The sequence below is a fragment of the Sus scrofa genome, chromosome 2 (assembly GCF_054392235.1).
Source record: "Sus scrofa isolate SSC_HxYL_T2T_F1_AM1 chromosome 2, Sscrofa_HxYL_maternal_Yorkshire_Landrace_v2.0, whole genome shotgun sequence".
NCBI lineage: Eukaryota > Metazoa > Chordata > Mammalia > Artiodactyla > Suidae > Sus > Sus scrofa.
The window spans coordinates 122,976,508-122,998,044 of NC_139384.1; the positions used below are offsets into that span (position 1 = coordinate 122,976,508).

Consider the following 21,537-nt stretch of genomic DNA (forward strand, 5'->3'; position numbering starts at 1 on the left):
CAAGCACTTTGAGAGGTGACCTCAAAAAGCACTGAGAGTAGTGGAGAAGTAAACATGGAGGGAAGGAAAGTCAGTAAAGGGAGAATTCATGAGAAGGTTACCCCTGGAGAGATTTTAGTAGAGCAATTGGAGCTCAAAACCTCTGGGAACTCTCTAAGAGACTATGTGGAACATGATTTCCATGAGGGGTTCAGAAACTCCTGCCTCTCTCATTGATTTAAGGTCACTCCTGAAGTACAAATTCCAAGCAGTCCTGCAGGCAACAAAGTCCCCCAGAGCAGAGGGATATAGTCCTGGGATGTGTCAGCTGTGTCCTAGGACAGGCTAAGGAAATAAGGATGGTGCAATGATACCATTTTGTTACAGGGCCCAAGAGTGACTTAAAATCCAAACAGTCAAGGAATTTTTTAGTCCAGATTCTCTGTTTCTTTGGCAATACAATTCCCTCAGCAACTTAATAGGCTTCCAATACCTTTGCCATGAGCAGGTAAACACTTCCCACATTCTGAGATACAGTTCCTAAATGAGCTTTGTTGCTTTGCTTTTTCACTCTCAAGCCTCTCTCCCCCAGTTTAATGAGAGCTATCTTGAGGCCATCTACAACCTGGAGGATGAGGTAAGCTTCGTTATCAGTAAACCACCAACAGGAGTTAGTTGATAGTCAGCTAAGGAAAGCACACACCCTTAATCTGATCTTTGCCCTGAGTTACTAGATTCAACTAACAATTTCTAAACCCAACTTTTACTGTTTAGGATTTAGAAACAGCTTTTCCCACCAAACATTTCTGGACTCCATCTCTTCCCTTTCATTTATGCTTGTAAACCAGCCAGTTCTTTCCTGAGCCCATCTCTTTTTGTAATACCTTGGAAAATACAGCCTATAATAGCTGGCCTGTACTGATGCTCTGATTCATTTTAACCATTACCCCTAAAGCTGCAGGCTGAGTAGGGACTTGTTCTGACCTCCAGTTTATTGCAGGTGACAGTTGTGCTAAATATTTTGCCCCTGCGTCACACAAATAGCCTTCTTCCCAGACTCCATTATCAATTTTCTCACTCCTTACCTCTCAACAGTTAAGCCAGTGCTGACTGGTATATTTTTTAATGGTAGTACTTCACCTCTGATATAAATATCTCTATTTGCATTAAGAACCTTAGCTACTGTAACAAACAACCTCAAAATCCCAAAGGCTCAACAATGGAAAGGTATAATTGTCATTTGTATACAGTCTAATGTGTAAGAAGCTCTCCTAGGAGGCTTTCCTACAAATGAAGTTTTAGGCTGCTTCAATTTTGTAACGTCTCCGTCTCCAATATGACCTTCTCAGTCACCAAGGTGGGAAAGGGAGGTTGGAAGATCAAGCAGGGGGTTCTAAGTCCAGGCCTGGAAGAAGGAGGCATCTCTTCCACTGACATTCCTTTGGTCCAAACCTAACTGCAGGGGAGGTTGGAAATGCAGGTTTACATTACCCAGAAAGAAGAGATAGAGGTTCATCTAACTTGACTCTAGCATAATTGACTCAGGTCTAATGAGTTTCTACTCCAAAGCAGGACTAACCCCAGAGACAAAAAAATTAATCTCTCCCAATAAAATTCTATATTTATTAAGGACAGATTTGGGGGCCAGAGTCCTCTGATATCCTCTCAGTCACAGCACGTTGTTTGGTTTCTCATTTAATATTTAAGGCTGTTCCTATATAAATGATCTCTGTTCTCACTGGGAAGTAAACAATCAAGAAGAATTGAGCAGAAATGCCTTAGTCATTTTGGTGACTCATCTTAAAGTGATGCCTACAGGGAACTATATTCAATTAGGCCATAATGGAAAATAAAATTTTTAAAATATGTGTGTGTGTATGTGTGTATAACAATCACTTTGCTGTAGAGCAAAAATTAACACAACATTGTATATCAACTATACTTCAATAAAAAATAAATTTTAAAAAAGTGATGGCACATGTGTTTTGCTTTGTTTTGTGTTTGCTTGTTTTTCCCTAATCTTCTAAAATGTAGAAACCCTGCCAAGCCTTCTTAGAAACAGACATGGATACAAAAATTTGTTTTTATTTTCCAAGAGGCACCTTTATTAAAACTGATATTCAACTGCCTATAATATTTAAAACCTTAAAGAACAAACTATCCAGATGTTATATCACCTGAAAAAATACATTAATCTATAGGTGTCAATATGCATGAAAAAGTATGTGGGCTGAGAAACAAATAGTAAAATACACAGTCCAGAGAATAGAAATTAGTCCAGACCCAACTCTGGTTTTACAAATCACATAATAGGTGCATTTAACTTAAATTAATTCAGGTGTGCATATTCAAGATTCAGTTTTAAATATCATAAAATGGTACAAAATTGTGTTTTGCATTTGTACTATTTTTCATATAGTCTCATATAGTAATTAATTTTTTATATATTATAATACACTATGTACGGTTGCATGCATACAACCATCATACTATACCTCATGAAGGATAAAAGGGATTTTTAAGGGTAATTTTGTATAATTTTTACAGTGTGGGCTTTTTAATCTAATGTCCTGGTAAGATACAAATTCATAGTAATCTCGCTTCTCCACATGACCAGCCTCCTGACACAGCCTCCCTGCACTCTGACCTTCTCTCCTGATCCCGGGCCCATCTCCAACGTGGTAACAAACATGACTTTTTGGATAATCCTTTTGTTTGATGGCCTGGTTTTGGCATCCTGCAAAATGAAATATTAGCAAAGACTTGAACTCTGTCAAATGTGATCCGAGCCAGTCATCTCCTACAGATGACAAGATCTTGTCCAAAGCAGTCATCTTGATAGTGCTGTATGCTCATCAGCTGTAGCCCGGGACTTGGAAGCAGTCTGGAGATCAGCCCAGGTCACTACTGATAGAAGAGTAGCAACTCCTTTGCTATGGCCGCACAGTCCACATCAGCTGCTCAGCTTGCCCATTTTGGTCTCTGCCACACTATTCTATGCCCTCAAGATGTCATACAATAAGCCATCCTTTGCTGGAAGCAGCCTTTACTTTCAGCAGCAAGAATGCACTTGACTAAAAATTTTCAGCTCCTGGTTCTAGCTTCACCTAGAAATGTGAAGGGCTAGATCCCTTCAAGTCAAGAAAAACTCACCATGTTAATAAAAACAATAGCTACCAATTACCAAGTGCATACTGTGTGCTAGACACGATGCTAAGAGCTTTATCTATACTAGCTCATTTAATCATCACAACAGGTAAGTACTGTTATTACCTGCATTTTATGAATAAAGACAGCAAAGAAAAAAGTTCAGTAATTTGCTCAAGGACACAGTGCCTGTAATAGAGGAGGGGGGGGAATGTGAACTCAAACATTCTGCCTCCAGAGTCTGTTCTATTACACATTTCCTCCCATATAGAAGACTCTTGTTTTATCTGTCAACAAGCAATGGCTTGTTTGTAGTGGCCCTAGGACCACTGTCGGCAGTGACAAAAATAGAAAAAAATTAGAATTTTACCTGAAAAAAAATCTTCCTTTCAAGACTGATACCATCTGGGTTTTTAAACCTGAATAAGTTCTCAGAGGTTTTCACATTGATTAACTGAGGATGATCACTTAGTCCAGCATTATTATTTCAAAAAGTACTTACAGCTATTTACCCTGGCAGAAAATCAGTAGGAGTTGTCATTATTTAAATCTTGTTGCTGAGACGCTACACTCATGGAGCTATTTCCTGAGTGGGTGCTCAATGAGAGAAGACAGATATTCAATCACCTGCACCCCAGAAAACAGAAGTGAAAAATGCAAAGTGGTGTAAGACTAGGTCACCACAGATATGCAATTAGCTTTGGATATCTGTCCTTTGAATTGGGTTGTGTCTACAGAGTGTCAGGAAAAAAAATCTTAATCGCCTATTCCAGTCAGTCAAAAATTCAAAGTATAAATTGATTTGTAAGTAGACACATGATTTATTTAGTAGCACATAAGTGTAATAATATATGTGTAGGTGTATGTGTGTATATATACATACATACCCCAAAACTGTTCACTGACAAGACTTTGCAACTATTTGGGTATTTGATGAATTAAAGAAGCCTAGACTACAATGGCTGCAGGAAGCTTCGTGTGTCATTGTTATATGGGTGCTTTCATTCACATCATTTGGTGGTAGAGGAAAACACTTCACAGAAGAGGAATTTGTGTGTGTGTGTGTGTGTGTGTGTGTGTGTGTGTGTGTGTGTGTGTGTGTGTGTTTTAAGTGTCCAATTATGGAGAAAGTAAAATAAAACCAGTACAAGGACTGTGAACAGAATTTAAGCTCCTACTATTCAGGAGGCAATTATATGAGTGTGCTCTGTTTAGGCTCCTGGGCACTTCTTCCTGTAGACTGCCCTTGGGACGATACTTGAACTCCCACCAGCAGAGTTCAAAGCCAGGAGACAGTAGGCGGTTGGCTGTGTGATCTAACCCAAAGGATATGACAGGTGTGTTTGCCCCAAGACATCTGCCCTCCCTATCACCCACACCCTCCCTGTTGTGAAATGTCCCGTACTTGCCTTATTTTTTCTGCCAAAGTCATGGCTGAAGATGGACTCTGTTAACACCAATGCTTTACTTGTAAGACATTAATTGGTCTTTACTCAGCAATGGCCACTTATACAGCAACCCAACATTTACTTAGCAGAGCTTAAGATTCTGAGAAAATATAATATTAGGCTAGAGCTTTTAATAAGGAGAGGAGGAAAGAAGTAAGAAAGAAAGTCACAGGAGCCGTTCTGAATATCCAGTGCTGAGCTTGAGTGTCCCCAAGGGAAAGGGTGGTCAGGAATCAGAAGATAGCTCCAGAAAGGGCCACTGGAAGGTGCCATGTACCTCAGCAGGTCAGGGGCTGTGGGAAGGAGGCTTTTGCTCCTGTCTGCCAGATAATAGAGGAAGAATGCAGTGAACCTAAAAATTACATGGTTTGTGAAACTCACTCAAAAGTTTTATTGAGACTTTATTTATTCAGTCAATATAATGACTGAAATGGTTAACATTATTCTCTCTAGGTCATCCGCATTTTTATCTGCATGAATATATTTGTTTCTCCACTCTGCCATGGCAAATGACCACAACCTGGGTGGCTTAAAACAGCAGAAATTAATTCTCTCACCGTTCAGGAGGCCAGAAGTCCAAATCAAGAGGTCAGTAAGGTCGTGCCTTCTCTGAGGCTCTGGGGGAGACTCTGTTCCATGCCTTTTTCTTATCTTTTGGTGTTGCCAGAAACCCTTGGCATTCCTTAGTTTGTAAACAAACCCTTCCAATCCTCTGTCGTCACACCATGTTCTCCGTGTATATCTGTCTGTATGTCTCTTTTCCTAGAGGATACTGGTCACTGGATTAGGACCCACCCTAATCAAGCATGACTTCATTTGAACCTAATTACATCTTTGAAGATCCTATTTACATATAAGGTCACATTCCTGGATACCCAGGGATAGGACTTCAACACATTTTTGAAGAAGTCGCAGTCCAACCCATAAAATGGTCTTTCCGAAAAGCAGCAGTGCTTATGTGTTGTCTGTCATTTCTTCCCAAAGCCTTCCCATACTTTAAATGGGATCATTCACCAGAGAATAGAGGCCACTCTATTAAAGGAAGCAATTGAGGGAAAGTCTTATCCATGTCATTATGACACTGAACATCTCCTAGAAATTTAAGATCATATTCTTATTATGTTCTTCCATTTGGAGCTTTACTGGCGTCAGCACTTCCATAAAGTTTTCAGAGTTTCACCCTTGGCAAGAATCCAACACATGAGCACAACAGTAAGGTGTTAGCACAAAGGCATAAAGGACCATTGTTAGGACAAGGAGTGGCTGCCGAGGAATAAGGAAGAAAGAGAGGAGCTGATCTCAGGGGCAAAATAAATTGCACACTAAATCAGTGATATCCACAGTACCAAACAAAGGGAGGCTTAAAAGACAGGTTCTCATTTTTAAAGAGAGAGAGAGAGACAGGAGAGACAGCTTTTCAACAGGATGAAAACTTGGAATAGCAACTGGATATAATTAACATACAGAGTTTGATTGTATAATTTTTCCCATCTTTAGTTTTTATAACACACACACCCAGATTCCAAGTAATGCAAAGAAACTACTTAGTAGATCAATCACTGAATCAATGAAACTCAAGTTATCCATGGCATCCACTGAAAATGGGCCAGCACTAATGAAGTCACACATCCATGCCAACCACAGTCAGCTGAGAGACATCGAAGTCCACTGTCCCTCCTTGTTTAAGGTGTACCCCAGTAATTGTTGATGTTTCAGACTACCGCTCTTAAGTGAAATGGATTTTTTTTTTTAATGCTACTTTTTTTTTTTTTTGTCTTTTTGCCATTTCTTGGGCCGCTCCCGTGGCATATGGAGGTTCCCAGGCTAGGGGTCAAATCGGAGCTGTAGCCACCGGCCTACGCCAGAGCCACAGCAACGTGGGATCCGAGCCGCGTCTGTGGCCCACACCATAGCTCACGGCAACGCCAGATCCTTAACCCACTGAGCAAGGCCAGGGATCGAACCCACAACCTCATGGTTCCTAGTCGGATTCATTAACCACTGAGCCACAACGGGAACTCCAAGTGAAACGGGACTTTAAAAGACACTCTTAAACTCAGGTTCATCGGCCATTTACAACACAGTTTCATCACACCTGAATTAGAAAGCTTGAAGAACTTTAGAGGTGTTAGGGGTCAGGGTAGTCTCTCAGCCGTTTAAAATTAGATAGGAAATGACTTGAAGATCTGAATCTATGCACTGAATGATAATACTCTTAAGAACTCTGACCCCAACTTTCACTAAAGCTGGCCGTTCTTTATAACTTGTTATTTATGAATTCCACCAATGCTAAAGCCGCTAGGAATTAAGCCCCACGCTGTTCGAACTGTTTTCTCCGGCTTCATTGCCAAAAGTCAGCAAAAACTCATTGAATACCTACACTGTGCCACACACGGTTCTTTCCAGAAGCTGGCGATTCAAAAGTAAACAAGGCAGAAAGAGCCCTTACTCTGTGGAGGTTACATACTAGCAGGTGAGACAGACCAGTGCATCTCAGAAACAGGTGTCCCACTGGGTGTAAAAGGGTTTTGGCTTATTTCCTACTACGCAAATATTTTAATGTAAGTTAGTAAATAGAATTTCATTCTAGATTTTAATGTCCTTTTACAGACACTACAGGAATAAATGTAAAGATGTTATGCTCCATAAATGATATTAGGAGATCTGAAAAATAATACTATGAGGTCAACATTTTTGGCATACTTTCATTATTTGATACTAAGAAAAAACACTTAGGAGTGCACAAAGTGGGAAGAGTCATAAGCCATAAGAAAAGCAGACCTGGGTTCTCATCCTAGACCTCTCCTATCTTTCCAACTTCTCTCACTGGGATTTAATGTCATAATCTGTGATATTGAGGGTTAATCTGATTCATCATTTTTAAAGAATTGTTCAGTTATCCCTGGAATTCCTCAGAGAAGCTTTGGATCTTGCGAAATTTTTATTTAAAAACTTAATTTTTCAAATAATAAAAAATATATTTTTAAGCTTTTGTAATTAAGAAAACAGCATAGTCAAATAGTGTTTTATACCAAATTTTAGTCTGTTGGAAACTAACTACTAACATAATAATTTATGTATATATGTTAACACAATAATCTCTGGGCATACATTTGAACTTCTTGAAACTGGATTATTGATAATTGCAGCTCTGACTTGGCCTTTCAATCAATATGTTCCTTTCTATGTGCACTTAGTGGAAAGTGATTCAAGGAAGTACCTACTGCAGCAGGCTGCACTCTGTTCATGGCATCCCAAACTCAGCCAGAGTCACTGGTGTATATTCTAGCCACAGCATAACAGCCAGCTATCCAGTAACAAAGAAGCATAGCATGTATCTTGTCATACTATAAGGTAAGGAGTTTTTAACATTTTCCTTCTTTTTTTTGGTACTTTTTTTTTTTTTTTAGTTTATTGCCTCCCTTTTATATTCACTATAATGAATGCAAGTATGTTAGATATTGATAAGAATCCAAATTTTTAACAAAAATTAACCACTGCTCCCCTTTCAAGTTTCTAGGTCAGTTTATTTGAAGAAAATCCTGAGATTTCAAGGTGAACTGTTAAATCGTTTTATCATTGGCACCTATTTATTGGTGCGAATCAGAATTTTTTTTTCAACATTGTGAAAGTAATGCAAAGTACAAAAAAAAATTGAAGATTGAGACTGACTTTATCATTTATGCCTTTATTATATATAACCCAGAGTTCTCATTTTTGTGTTCATTAAAATTGTCGTTTTTCTCATTAATTCAACTTTATAGTAAGCAAATGTTACAAATGTGAACTTTTAAAATAATTTTCAGCAATAGCATCTGTTTTTTTGTATATGAGTTGTTTTACATGGTATTGAATTAGAATTTATGGAAAATGTTTTATAGCTGTTCTAGTCAGGGGTGGTTTGTTTTCAAGAAACAGAAATCTACTCTAAGTAAAAGTCACAATTATTGGACTCTTACTACTAGAAAACACAAGCAATTTCAATTCACCTGTTCAGAATGTCCTTAGCATAGCCTTCTAGGCCCTGTAGTCTCTCTGATCTCAAGTTCTCCCAATCTCATCCTGGCTTACTCTCCTCTAGCCATGCTGACATCTTGCTATTCCTTCCCCAGCACTACCTGTGTTCCTGTCTTGGCATTTTCTGTTCTTGGAAGTCTCTTTTTCGAGCTGTCAAAGTAGCCTACTTTCTTACTGCCTTCAGTTGCCAGTTGTTACCTTAGAGACTCAAACCCTGGTCAGCCAATAAGGATATCATCACTCTCATGTGCATTTCTGGACTACTCTCTATGCTTTGACACTTCTCCATTTTTCTTTAAAGCACTTCTAGTTCTCTGTCTTACTCTCTACGTATATAGAGGTTTTCCTTCATTCTTTCTATACTTCCTCCCTTCCTCCCACCCTTCCTTCCTTCTTTCAATTTTCCTTCCAAATTATAAGCTTCCCGACAAAGGCAGGAACTTTATCTGTCTTGCTTACCACTCTCTCTGTAGAATCTACAATAGTATAACAGCCCCAAAGAGGTGGGTCAATGTTCTTTGATAAATAAATACAAACAAGTGAATGAATGAATAAATAGACATTCAGGACACTCGGTCAAGTTACAGAGGGAGTGAAACTGGAAAGTCAGAAACCTAGATGATTTTCCATCTGTTGTAGAACCCCATGTCTTCTCATCTCTCTCTCTCATATTTTTTTTTTTTTTTTTTTTTGGTTTGTCAATTGAAGTCTCCTGTTTCTTTCTTCAAATTTGCTTTCTGCTTACTGGTCAATTAGTACAAAGCTAAAAATTACCTCTAGACTCAACATGACCTGTAGTTCAAGTTCTCGTCATTCTCTAGTTTGAATTCTGTCCTGTAGTGCAAATACTCAAATGAGAGAAAACATTTGGCTCAGTTTAACCTCTAGATTGACTCAACATTTTTCAGGTCCCAAAGAGGTGTCAGGAGCTCAGTATCACATAGAACCAACATGGCCTTCCGGAATCACCACTTCAGCGGGTGGTAATCAGTCAGGGCTAACAGTGGCAAGTTAAAATGGGGGACTCTGGGAGTCCCTTTGTGGCACAGCAGGTTAAGGATCAGGTGTTGTCACTGCAACAGCTCCAGTCACTGATCCATGGCCCGGAAACTTCCATTTGCCATGGATGTGGCCAAAAAAAAGGTGGGAGCAATTCTGCTAGGCCCAGATGGTGTCTGCTATAAATGACAACAACAACAAAGAACACTGAGGAAGGTGATTTCAAAGGTGATTTCAAAGGTGATTTCAAATTGTTCCACTTAATACCTTCATATCACAATAGGGAATTTAAATATATTTTAAGAATTTGTTTTTTTGCTTTCTTCTCTTTTCCAGTTCTTTTTATTTTATATTTAGGATTCTTTCCATTACAAATCACTGAAACCCCATTTCAAATTTGCTTAAGCAAAAAAAAATGAAATCTGCTGACTCTCATAATTGAACAAGACAAGGTATTCTGGATGCAAGCAAGGAATGATCCAGAACTTGGATGGTTTTATCTGTAATTTTTTTGTTATTGGATTTTTTTTCATCATTTCTCAACTTGCTATCCTCAGTCTTGGCTCCATTCTCATGGCTTCTAACTGACTGCCAGAAGCTCCCTTGGCTGCATTCTTCTAAGTCCAAGTATTCCTCACATGTCCTGACTGGGATACACTTGAATTAATTACAAATATTAAAGGAATGTGATATGTTGGCTTAGGTTTTGGTCACATACTCTACTCCTAGAATTGGGAAGAGAGTAAATTCTACTAGGTTCACATGAGCTGAGACTGGCGGAAAGGAGATTCTACCAACTTATAGCCTGGATTCCAAGCAATGAAACAACAGATTTTCCTGATAGTTTATATAGAACTCAACTAGTGATGCCTGGAAATAATTTCATACAAAATAATAAACTCTTTTTGTTTTCTAATTTTTCTCTGCTAATTTCACATGAACAAATATTGACTATCAAAACCAAGCCATTTTTTTCAGTGGTCTATAGATAAAACATTACACATTTCGTAGTCACTCTGAATGACTGGTTAAATGACTTATTCTCCTGATCAACCCACAGTAAAGCACCCACAAGATTCCACTCTCTAGACGTGTACATCAGGAAGGGACGTGAACATTTAATCAATTAATATTTGCTGGCTAATACTTTGACATTTACAAAGGCTGGGCACATCTGCATGAAACTCTAAAATAAAATTGGGAAAATGATCAAGAATAAGACTTGATGAAAAGAAGCCAATTTAACCCAAAGAATAGATCCATTTCTTAACCATTTTGAGATTTCTTTTTGTCTCCCTACCATGTGAAAACTATTGTCAGTTCATTCCACCCACTACCAACCAAACAAATAATTCCATTTCATGGACAAATGATTGGTAAAATATTTCATTTTTCAGTAAATCATCTAAGCATCTTGTGGAACTATGCCTAAACAGATAGAAAATTCAAACCCCAGTTTGTTTTGTGTTATAAGTATTTTTTAAAAAAACAATCAGTAATGTTTATGTAAAGAGGAAATATGCCATAGAGGTTTAAAGGTCCTGCTATGGTGTCAGACAGCCTGGCTTCAGATCCTAAGTCTATAATTACTTATTGTGCTTCAATTTCCTCATCAGAAAAAATGAAAATAATAATAGTAACTGTCTTATGGGGTTGTTACAAGGATTGAAGGAGTCAGTCCATATGAAGTTGATAGAAGCTCCTGTTAGTGACCAAGAGTGTTACCTATAACCTCCTTTTATTTTTTTTTTTCTCTCTCTCTCTCTCAATTTTTTTTTTCACTTTAAGAAATGCTATTAAATTGTTTTATGGGCATCTCGCTTCTATGTAATGCATATTACAAACTGGTCCAGTCATGACTGAGATACAATCACCAAAGAGGTGCCTTGACAGAGATGGAGTAGCTGACAAGTTGCTAAACACAATGTTAAATTGTTTGTTATTGTTGAGGAGTGGGAAGCTTCTCTTTTAAAAGACTCCCAAGTTTAAAGCCAACATGATTAATATGCACAACAGACAGACTAGTTTATATAGCCAGAGACACTGAGGTCACCCTGGATAATGGAAGAGCATGCTCATTCCTGAGCCTGTAGTGACACATATTTATATGCCTACCGAGCCCAGGCACCTCAGGCTTGTCAAGAAGAGGTGCGTCTCTAAGGCTGTAAAGATTTGAACCTTACAAATGAGCATCATGTAGTCATAAGCATTTGGATGAGTCATGGCCTATTTTATGGGTGTAGCTCATCTTCAAAGAAAGATTGAACTGACCATAAACATCAGATCATGGAACATAAGCTTTTCCAAAGGCTTCTCATAAAAAATACAATAAAAATAAATACAGCTATTGCCTAAAATTCAGAGTCTCACATAGATTTATGGTGAATCTGATGCATCATTGCTCATCTTCTCTTTTTGGATGATGTCTTTACCACTAAACTGAGTTTCTAAAATGTTGATGAAGCTATTTGTGTTAATGTACAGAATGGATTGTAGGAGATAACCTCAATACAGCATAGGACATGAGAGAATTTGAAAACATTTGCATTTCACTGTGTTTTCCAATTTTTAGGTGACTATCAGAAATCTTGTTGACAGTTCTGGGCCTCTCAACATGTAATCTGACATAACCTCAATAATATTCATACTTGAAGTGGTCAAAATGCAAAATATTTCATGATTAAAAACAAAAATGCATTTGTATAACCTTCTGAGGGTTCTCAAATGTCATATAAATTAGAAATTTTATTTTTTGCCAAATTTTCATTAGTCCTTTAGGTAGTGCCTCAGCTTGCAGGAAAGAATTACAGGCACATGGGAAATAATATCCAAAGTTTAAATATATATATACTTAACCCTCAATTTTCTGAAACTAGACATGAAGATCATTTTCATGGAAAATATAAATGGCGTTTCTGATAGCTCTCAGTAAATATGAAATCAATTAACACATACAGTATTAGCATACCTATTAATTCCCCAGCACCCCCTAGGTTCTGTAGGAAATTTAGAATAACTTTGAGAGGCAATCTCTATACCCTAAGAGCACATATTTCATTGGGAAAGTTATATTTTGGGCAAACAACATCAAACATCATGAGGCAGGCAACAATTCATGGGGGTTATAAATTAACTTATTGTTGAGGTTTGGAGGAAAAAGAAAAGAGCAAGGGCATAAGTCTGGTAAAAATTCAGCAAAATTGCATGGAGAAATAAGTTTGAAGCTTAATGGATTTACAGAACCCAGAGGAAAGATGAACAATGATGTCTTTTGATAGGGGATTGCCAATAGGTTATGTAATTAATTGGCCTAAATAACAATAATATCATTAGAAGATGAGTAAAGAATAGAATTGATTCTTGGAAAAATCCCTATGTTTCCACGATAAAACAGGAATAAGTCAGGGGTCACTTTAGGATTTCAAACTTAGATAGCTTAGAGAAGATATTTATTAGAGTCATGGGAAATTAAAAAAGAGTGCTCAAAAGCAAGAAGTTCCATATCACAGTTGAGGTAAAAGCAAGATATCTCATTGTTGATGTCTGATACACAAAGGAGAGCAATACAGGGGAGTAGAATTTGGGAGAGGGATCTGTGAGTCATAGGGTGAAAATTATATTACTAATGTTTTTCCAATGCCATTGACTCAATAATGTTCAATATCTCCCCTCCCACCATCCACCCCAGGAACAATACTAGAGTGCTTTTATTTTTTAAAATGAACTACATCCTACCACTCTGGAGTTATTATTACGATTTTGTCCACATCAAAAATTATTCAACTCTAATGGATCATAGCCAATTGAGCCATATTATCTAAACATCCCTTCCACCCAGTATCTTTGGAGTTTATCAGAATTGTGCATTAGATGTGCCAGATTTTATTTTTTTTATGAAGTCGGGCATGCTACTATAAGCTGACCTAATGTGATTCTAAAGCATTAATATTTTACATACACTATTATTTCATGTACGTGTATTGAAGCATAAGAAAATCTCAATGTTTTTAGTTCTTCTTATTCCTTTTATCTGAGGCTTAGCTGTTATGACGAAGCAATTTTATGACATCCATATTTTAAAAATCCAGAATATATATACCCCTGAAATGTACAAAGAATTATTTAAAACTATATTGTATTTTCTAATCCTGGCCAAATTATTTGAACTTTCATCAGACACTCAAAAGAATCAGAGATAGATACCCTAGGTGCTTCAAAGCAAGCCTAGATTTAGTGGCTGAGGAGTAAGGACTGGGGGGAAGAATGTTATGTATGTGAACCATAAATGAAGCATTTTGGCAAATAGCATTTCCCTGCCTAGAATCTTAGACCTCTGGGTTGCAGGGTACCTTAGAGATCCTCTAGTGCTCACATTTCTTAGGAAGGATTAAGGCTAGGGAAAATGCAGAGGAATTCTCTCAGGGGAATCTCTTTATTGTGCTGTTCTGCTCCCACTTGGAACATAAATTTAGGCTTTGGATTTGAGTATAAAAGATAACATTCAAAAATTACTACAAAACCTTCATTACTAAGCTTGACACTCTTTTCCCTAAAGAAACTTTGAAGGATTATTAAGTAGAAAAAAGTCACAAAAATAGTAATGAAATTGCTAGGATCGGTGTTACCTTTTGTAGCTGACACTCCTAGAAGTCTTTTGAAGGAACTCCAGCTACAAATGGATAAAGTCCATCTCTAACTAGCTGCCTGCTCAGCCCCTCTAGACCTGACTCCCCTTTGCTAAGCCAGATACTCTTAACCTCTTATCCAGCCCCACCATTCTATAATTCCATGCATGTTCTCAGAGTCTCATGAAGCCTGTCAAAAAGGTTCATGATGGCAGGTTCCTGACTTGGTTCACAGCCAGGGTTCCAATTTGGCAATATTATGGGTGTGTGAATGATTGTTAGTGCCTTGATAATAACTCCTTAAGCTTCGAGAAGCCTGCTATCCAAAGCACTTACTTAACATTTGATCAATTCATGAGTGTAATGTAACAATCCATGAAAACAATTTGAATACTAATTTGTCAGAGTGAAAAAAATGCAAGAAATTAAGTGTACCTATTAACCTACAAATGACAGTTTTAACCAGTAGATGCAGTCCTATGCAAATCTGTAAGAAATTTATTGCCATGTATTTTAATTTCACCTAGGCAAGGCTATTTGCTTCAGTATTCCAAATCAGGTCATGAACTATTTTCCCAGGTTTCCATGCTATTTGTTTGCATTGGGGAAGAAAAAACTTGGAGAACATATGCAGTTATTCAATTTCTAAAAGTTTTTTTCAGAACCAAAATCATCTTATTATTAGATAAATTCCTTTCTCCTTCCACCACCCTCACCTGCCACCTACACATATATTGTTGGAAAAGTAGAAAAACAGAGGGGTTGGTAATCATTGCTAGAGGTTTTGTTTGTTCATCTTATTACCTGGAACACCAGATTGCCCACTTAGACCACTGAAATGTATTCTTACATGGGTCGGATCCAATAAACATTTGAAAATGAGACTATGTCCCTCTCCTCAGTGATCCCTAAAGCAAGAGACCCATTTCCAGCTTCTGAATGCTTTACAGCTCCACCAGACCTGTGTGGCCCCTAGGCCTGTGGAGGATACAGTGAGTCCTCAGAGTAAGGGAAGCCCTGTGTCAGCACATGCCGAAAGCAGCAGCTGAAGCCCTGTCTACACTGGTAGCAAGACAAACTATGCTGGAAAACTGGTAGCGAGCCCTGCTCTCAGGTCAGTGTTTGCCTGTTCATTCTCTAAACCATAAGGCTTGCTTCCTCCAGCTTGCACTTTCTTCCTTGTGCATTCCCCTCAGATTCTGGAATGCTTTACAGCATTTCTTCACCAGGATAAATGGAACAGCTACAAGCACTGTCCTTACACTTGAGTTCTAAGCTCAGCTCCGAGTGTCTCTTTCCTCTTCAGTACACTTTCCACACTTTCCTGACTGCTTTCTTCTTACTTGATGGCGTTTTTCAGTTACTGTGACTCTTCATCACTCCACATCTGTCTAAGGAGGGGCGGGTTTAAACGCCGAGTATCTCTCTGATAAAAATCATCATTCTTTAATATTGAACGAGAACCAGCAACGCAGAAGGCCCATTCAGGCTCGGAACCACTGTCTCACAAGGACAAGCTTGTTCCACCTCGACCCAGATGATGATAAACATAGGCTTCCACATTTCAGACTCTTGGATCTGGGAAACAACTCAGCTGAAATTTATAGACAGTGTGTAATGTGAAGCCTGGCTAAAAGGAAAGCTGCCCCTGGAAAAAGATAGACGATTTTAAACAAGGCTAATTTAAAAACCCGAATCAAAGATAAATCAGCTCTCTGAACTGAGAGGGGCAGCCTCCAAGGCAGAGGTCCACACGGCCCACCAGCGGAGGAGTCTCCCTCCATCTCCGCCAAGAACAGAGGCAGGCGGCTGGGAGGATCCCTTGCGAGCTCTCCCTGGATGTCCGGGAAAGGAGACTCCAGCCCTTGAAAAAAGGCATTAATCACATTTGATTCCTTGTACCTGAGGAAAAAAAAAAAAAAAATCGCTATCTATGGGATCTGATTTTTTTGTGTTTCAAACTGGAGAAAGCTTTTATGATGTCTCTTGGTGAAATATAACCACTCTCTCATTCTAAGCAGCCTCTAAATTCTTAAATGTGTGTAAATGGAAAACATGCTGTGGGTTTTTATTCCACCAAGCAGCAAGAAATAAATCAGAACCCCCCCCCTTCTCCCACCCCCACTCAGTCTCTCCCTTGATACCTCACAGATGTGCAGCGTTAGAGGGAAGAGCAGAAATGCTTTATAAAATTAATATGTGGAAACTGCTTTATTTACCATAAATGCCTAGCCTGGGGCTTTCTCTACCATGCCCTGTGAAGATATTAAGCTGAGTTCTTGCCTTCTGCCTACCAAAACATCTTCCTCCGTCCCTGTCAGACACAAACGAGGATCTCCATTTTCTGTACAGGAGAGGTGGCTGGTGGTGACGGTGGTGAGGTGGCTGCAAGTTAGTGGTAAACAAAACATTTCCTCCATAATGTATAAAATGTGTAAATCATTTTAGGACCCTGCTGTGTTCAAAGTCCTAAGTAAATATCTGTCATTACTCTAATTGATACTAAACTGAATGCTGGAGACCCAGTCGATGCATGCAAATGCTAGAACTTGCCTCTGTGGTTCATTCATATCTAAAAATATGTCGAAGATATACCACCGAGCTCATGAAAGGCATTTAACTGATTTTAATAGCAGTCATTACATTTGAAAATGAGACTTCCCCTTGTAACAGAGATGAACTGGGAAGAAACAAAGGAGGAGAGGTAACTAGTGCAGCGCCCCAGTGCCCTGCCAGAATTACTGCTCATCATTCTTGCTTTCAGCAGTTAGCCAGCTCCTTTTGTCAAAGACTACCACCATCTAATGAAACAATTAGGGCCTGACAGTTTAAATATGCTATTTTGTTCTTTTCAAGCGTAAGTGCCAGCCACTAAGACAAACTATACCCACCACCTTCCTATCAGCAGAGCCATTGTTATCCCAGATATAATGCCCTAAAAATAAAATCCATTTTGTATGTGAAGCTTCATCAAGTCAGGTCATGTCTGCTCCTCAGGGCAGACTGCAGTGTACTAATTTCATTATGCTATTTTTAAATGTGGCCTCCTTGGATCTTTTAGTATGTCCTACATAGCTCAACAAGGCGCTGAGTTAATGTTCACGGCTCTCTTGCTAGTCACCTCTGCCCACCCTGCTCTCAACTGTAACCTCAATAGCCTCCCCAGGCCTGGATGGTTAATAAGATGTAGACACACCGTGACGGATGTGTTCACACTTAGATCAACATCACCTATTGGGCATCGTCCAACACAAGAGCTATTAAAGATCAAATTAGCATCAGTTTCTTAAATTCATTATTACAGTTACTCCAGTTTTTTAGACAAATCCATAAAAAGAGAAAGCGGCTTTGTAAGATATTATCTGAAGCTATTTTTGTGTCTCTGTGTACCTATTTCTCTTTTGCCTCTTATATAAAGCTTATTTTTTTCCATTATATAATTAACACATTCATAGGTTTATGGAACATGCAGAAGAGGAGCATATCATTATTCACAACTTTTCTAGTTTTGACTACTTGAAACCCAGCTCAAACTTGATATGCAAAAGGGATAAATTGTTCATGGAATCAGATAGAAGTAGCTTCAGTCAACTAGATTCATTATGGCTCAGATAATGCCATAGCAACAAGATTTCTCTCTATCAGTCTCTCAGTTCTCCTTTCCTTTGTGTCAGCCTATATCTCCAGGAGGCCTTCTCCTCCCGACGGCCCACAACAGCCCCAGGCTTCCATCAGCCCAGCCGAATGACACTAATGAAATGACATCTCCTTCTGCCCAGCTGTTCTAACCAAAGTCTCCAAACTGAGTTTCACTAGCATGGCTTGGGTCGGTGCCCATTCCTACACCTTATCAGGGTTCAGTTTGGCCAGAGGAAATTTCTGCAGATTTTTTGTTATATGCCCCCTCAAAAGCCAGGATTTTAGGTGAACCCCAGATAAACCATATGGACTGAGGAGAGAGGTATCACTCCCCAAAAGAACACCAGGTATACCATCATAAGAAGGAATAGATGCAGAGCAAAAACTAACAGATGTCCACGACAAAGACCTTGTCCTCACAACCTGAAAGAAGAATCGAAAATGCATGCTTCATCCTAGAGGAGATAGAAGATCTAGGACTATTTTTGAAAACTTTGATAAATTTGTACTAAGTGAAATGATAAAATATTTACCACACAAAGATTCGGAAACCATCAGGAGAGAGTGTGGAGAATAATGAGGGAACCATACAGAATAGAGAAAGACAAATGTATGATGAGAAGTCACTAGGGAATAATGTCCACAAAGTCGGGTCTCCTATTGCACACTCGCATTTCAGTATGATGCCTACTGCCTTCTGGCCCTCGTTGTTTCTGATGAGACATTAGTTATTAATCTTCCTGGAGTTCCCTTGTACATGATGAGTCATTTTTCTCTTACTGCCTTCAAGATTTTCTCTTTATCTTTGGCTTTTGACATTTTGATTATGATGTATCTTGCTATGGATCTCCCTGTGTTATCCTACTTTGAGTTTGAAAAAAATAACGCCTGAAAACTTCCAAATTTGATGAAAAATATTACATGACCAGGAAGTTCAACAAATCTATTTTCTGCCTATTTCCTTCTCTCCTGCTCCTTGAGGTGCCGCCTTTACACACATGTTGGCATGTTAAACATGTCTCACATTTCTTTGAGGCCCTGTTTATATTCTTTCATTCTTTTTTCTCTCTGTTCTTTAGATTATATACTCACTGTTGATTCTTTCTTCTGCCATCTCAAATCTACTTTTGAGCCCTTCTTAATGATTTTTTTTCATTTTGGTTATAATACTTCACTTCAGAATTTCCATCTGATCCGTTTAAGCAGTCAGTCTTTTCACTGACAGTGTCCATTTGATAAGAATTGTCACCACAATTTCCCTGAATTTTTTAGACATGGTTTCCCTCAGTTCTTTGAACATGCTTTTCAGAGATGCTTTGCAGGCTGTGTATACTAAGTCCAGTATCTTGGCTCCACAAAGGCAGTTGTTTCTACTTGCCATTTTTCTGTGTTTGTGTCACTTTCCTGTTTCTGAACACATTCTGTAATTTTTTTTTTTTTTTTTTTTGTCTTTTTGCCTCTTCTAGGGCCGCTCCCACGGCATATGGAGGTTCCCAAGATAGGGGTCGAATCGGAGCTGTAGCCACCAGCCTACACCAGAGCCACAGCAACTCGGGATCCGAGCCACATCTGCCATCTACACCACAGCTCACGGCAACGCCAGATCCTTAACCCACTGAGCAAGGCTGAACCCACCAGGGACCTTAACCCACCAGGGACCGAACCCGCAACCTCATGGTTCCTAGTCGGATTCGTTAACCACTGCGCCATGACGGGAACTCCCACATTTTATAATTGTTAATTGAAAACTGGATATTTTAGACAGCACATTATAGCATTTGTGAATACCTATATCCCGTGAGGAGTTGTGATTGTCATTGTTTGCTTGATCATTTAATGTTCAGTGACTTGGTTGAACTAACTCGGTGAAGTTGATTTCCCCTGTAATGTACAGACTTTGATGTCTACTCATTACTTTTCCTTTATTTTTATCTTTTACCCTAGCTTCTTAGGGATTGTCACGGAGTCTACTTATGGACCAAAGGTTGTTTTAAGCCCCCATGGTCAGTTAGATTTTACCCTTTACTGCTGGGTGTCTGTGTGGCTTAGAGACTGCCATCACAATGTCCCACAATTGGCCAGGGACTAGTAACTTGTAAATTCCCTGTTTAACCTGCTCCTGAGGGGGTGCATGTACACAGTCTTCCAAACTGCTAGGGATGCATATAATTTTATTTGTAAGCCTGGCTTCCTTTTAAGGAGTTCCTCTGGCCCAGAGTACTTTATTGTTCAAGTCAATGTTTGGTCAGAGGTTATGCTTCAACCCCTTGTGCCAGTAAGGCTTCTCTCCTGTGCTGAGGGATCAGTATGCAACTTGGAGAATGATTTCAAATCAGCCCAACTCCTGGCTTCCTTCTGAGTAATGCCCTGTACACAGGCACAACCATTTCTACCCAAAGAGTTGTTGACTATGAATCCAAGAGAATTATTTTTGGCTATATCTTTCTATGGTTCTCTCTGTTAAACTTCTGGCTGTTCTGCTCTTTTCTTGTTGCTACCAGTATCAAGGAGTTACCAAACCCTCTTAATTGCTCTCCACCAGATCTCCATTGTTTTAAAAAACACCCTTAGGCCAGGAATTCTCCAAGCTCTATTCCAGGTGCAGTCAGTCCCGTCCAACAGAGCTGTTTACAACTTTCCTCTCTTGCTGAGCAGAACCTCTACACTGCTGCACAGGAGCTGGGAGCAGGGACAGTGGTCTGTGTCTCATGAGTGACACCTCTGCTTCACAAGTGGGTGCTGGAGTGGGGGATGGTAACCTCGTATCTTCTCATCCTTCCCATCCCTCTCCAAGCATGGCATATCCATACTGCTGAGGCAGGAGCAACTGGGGCCCCAGTAGTCTCAGACTGCCACACCTGGAGCAAAATCTCTGCCCTCTGAGGAGCTGGTGGTGGATGGGAGCCTCAGACCTTTCTGCCACACCTGCCCTAAGTAAGTTTCTGTAATGTGAGTGGGAAGAGGAGATTGATAAGCACCTATAGCCTGTGCTTGGCAGAGTGTAAATGAAGCCCTAAACTGGGAGCTGGGGGAGGAGGAAGTCCCCTCCCCTCCCCCCAATGCCCCCTGGTGTCCTTGGCTGCACCACCCAGAGTTGAACTCCCAGAAGTTTCTCAAACTCAGAGTTGATGGAGAGAAGAGGGCCATGACTCAAATGCCATGGACTCTGGGTGTTCTTTCTGTGACTGAGTAGATTTTGTTCAGTGAATGTTTCTCCGTTTGCTGTATGCCCTGAGGACAATTTTCAGAGCTTTAACTTTATATATATATAATTTTCATCAAATAAATGGTTGCCTTGCTGGGAAAAGGGCCGGCCAGGCTCCTTTCTCGGCCATTCTGGAAGTCCCTCCACATTCATATTTAAAAATTGTTGCTGTTAGTTACAAATCCATGTCATAAGCCATTCAAGAACTTAAAAAGTTATCTAGTCTATTCCCTCTGCCTTTTAGCAGGAAATACCTTAGCCAGCCCAGATAGATGAGAATCTATACTGGTTTTGAAAACCGCCAGAGAAAAAAAATTTCACAGCCTTCCATAATAACCTAAATCAGTGCTTAACAACTCTTACTGCCAGGAATTCCTTTCTTGCATACAACCAAAAGCCCACATGCTACAGTTTAAAGGCCTCTTCTCTTCATCTGTCTTGGAGGAGATAAAGAACAGCTGTTCACCACACAGCACAT

The 21,537-nt window shown here is 39.3% G+C and overlaps 1 long non-coding RNA gene across 1 annotated transcript in view; it reads left to right on the forward strand.

The window, feature by feature from the left end:
• LOC110259772 (uncharacterized) overlaps window positions 1-21,537 on the forward strand; it is an 835,641-nt gene that overhangs the window by 732,931 nt on the left and 81,173 nt on the right. Inside the window, exons 11-14 of the long non-coding RNA XR_014838463.1 lie at window positions 2,597-3,235; window positions 4,342-4,463; window positions 5,028-5,162; window positions 7,772-7,928. This is a non-coding gene — a long non-coding RNA (uncharacterized LOC110259772). The remainder of the gene's footprint in view (window positions 1-2,596; window positions 3,236-4,341; window positions 4,464-5,027; window positions 5,163-7,771; window positions 7,929-21,537) is intronic.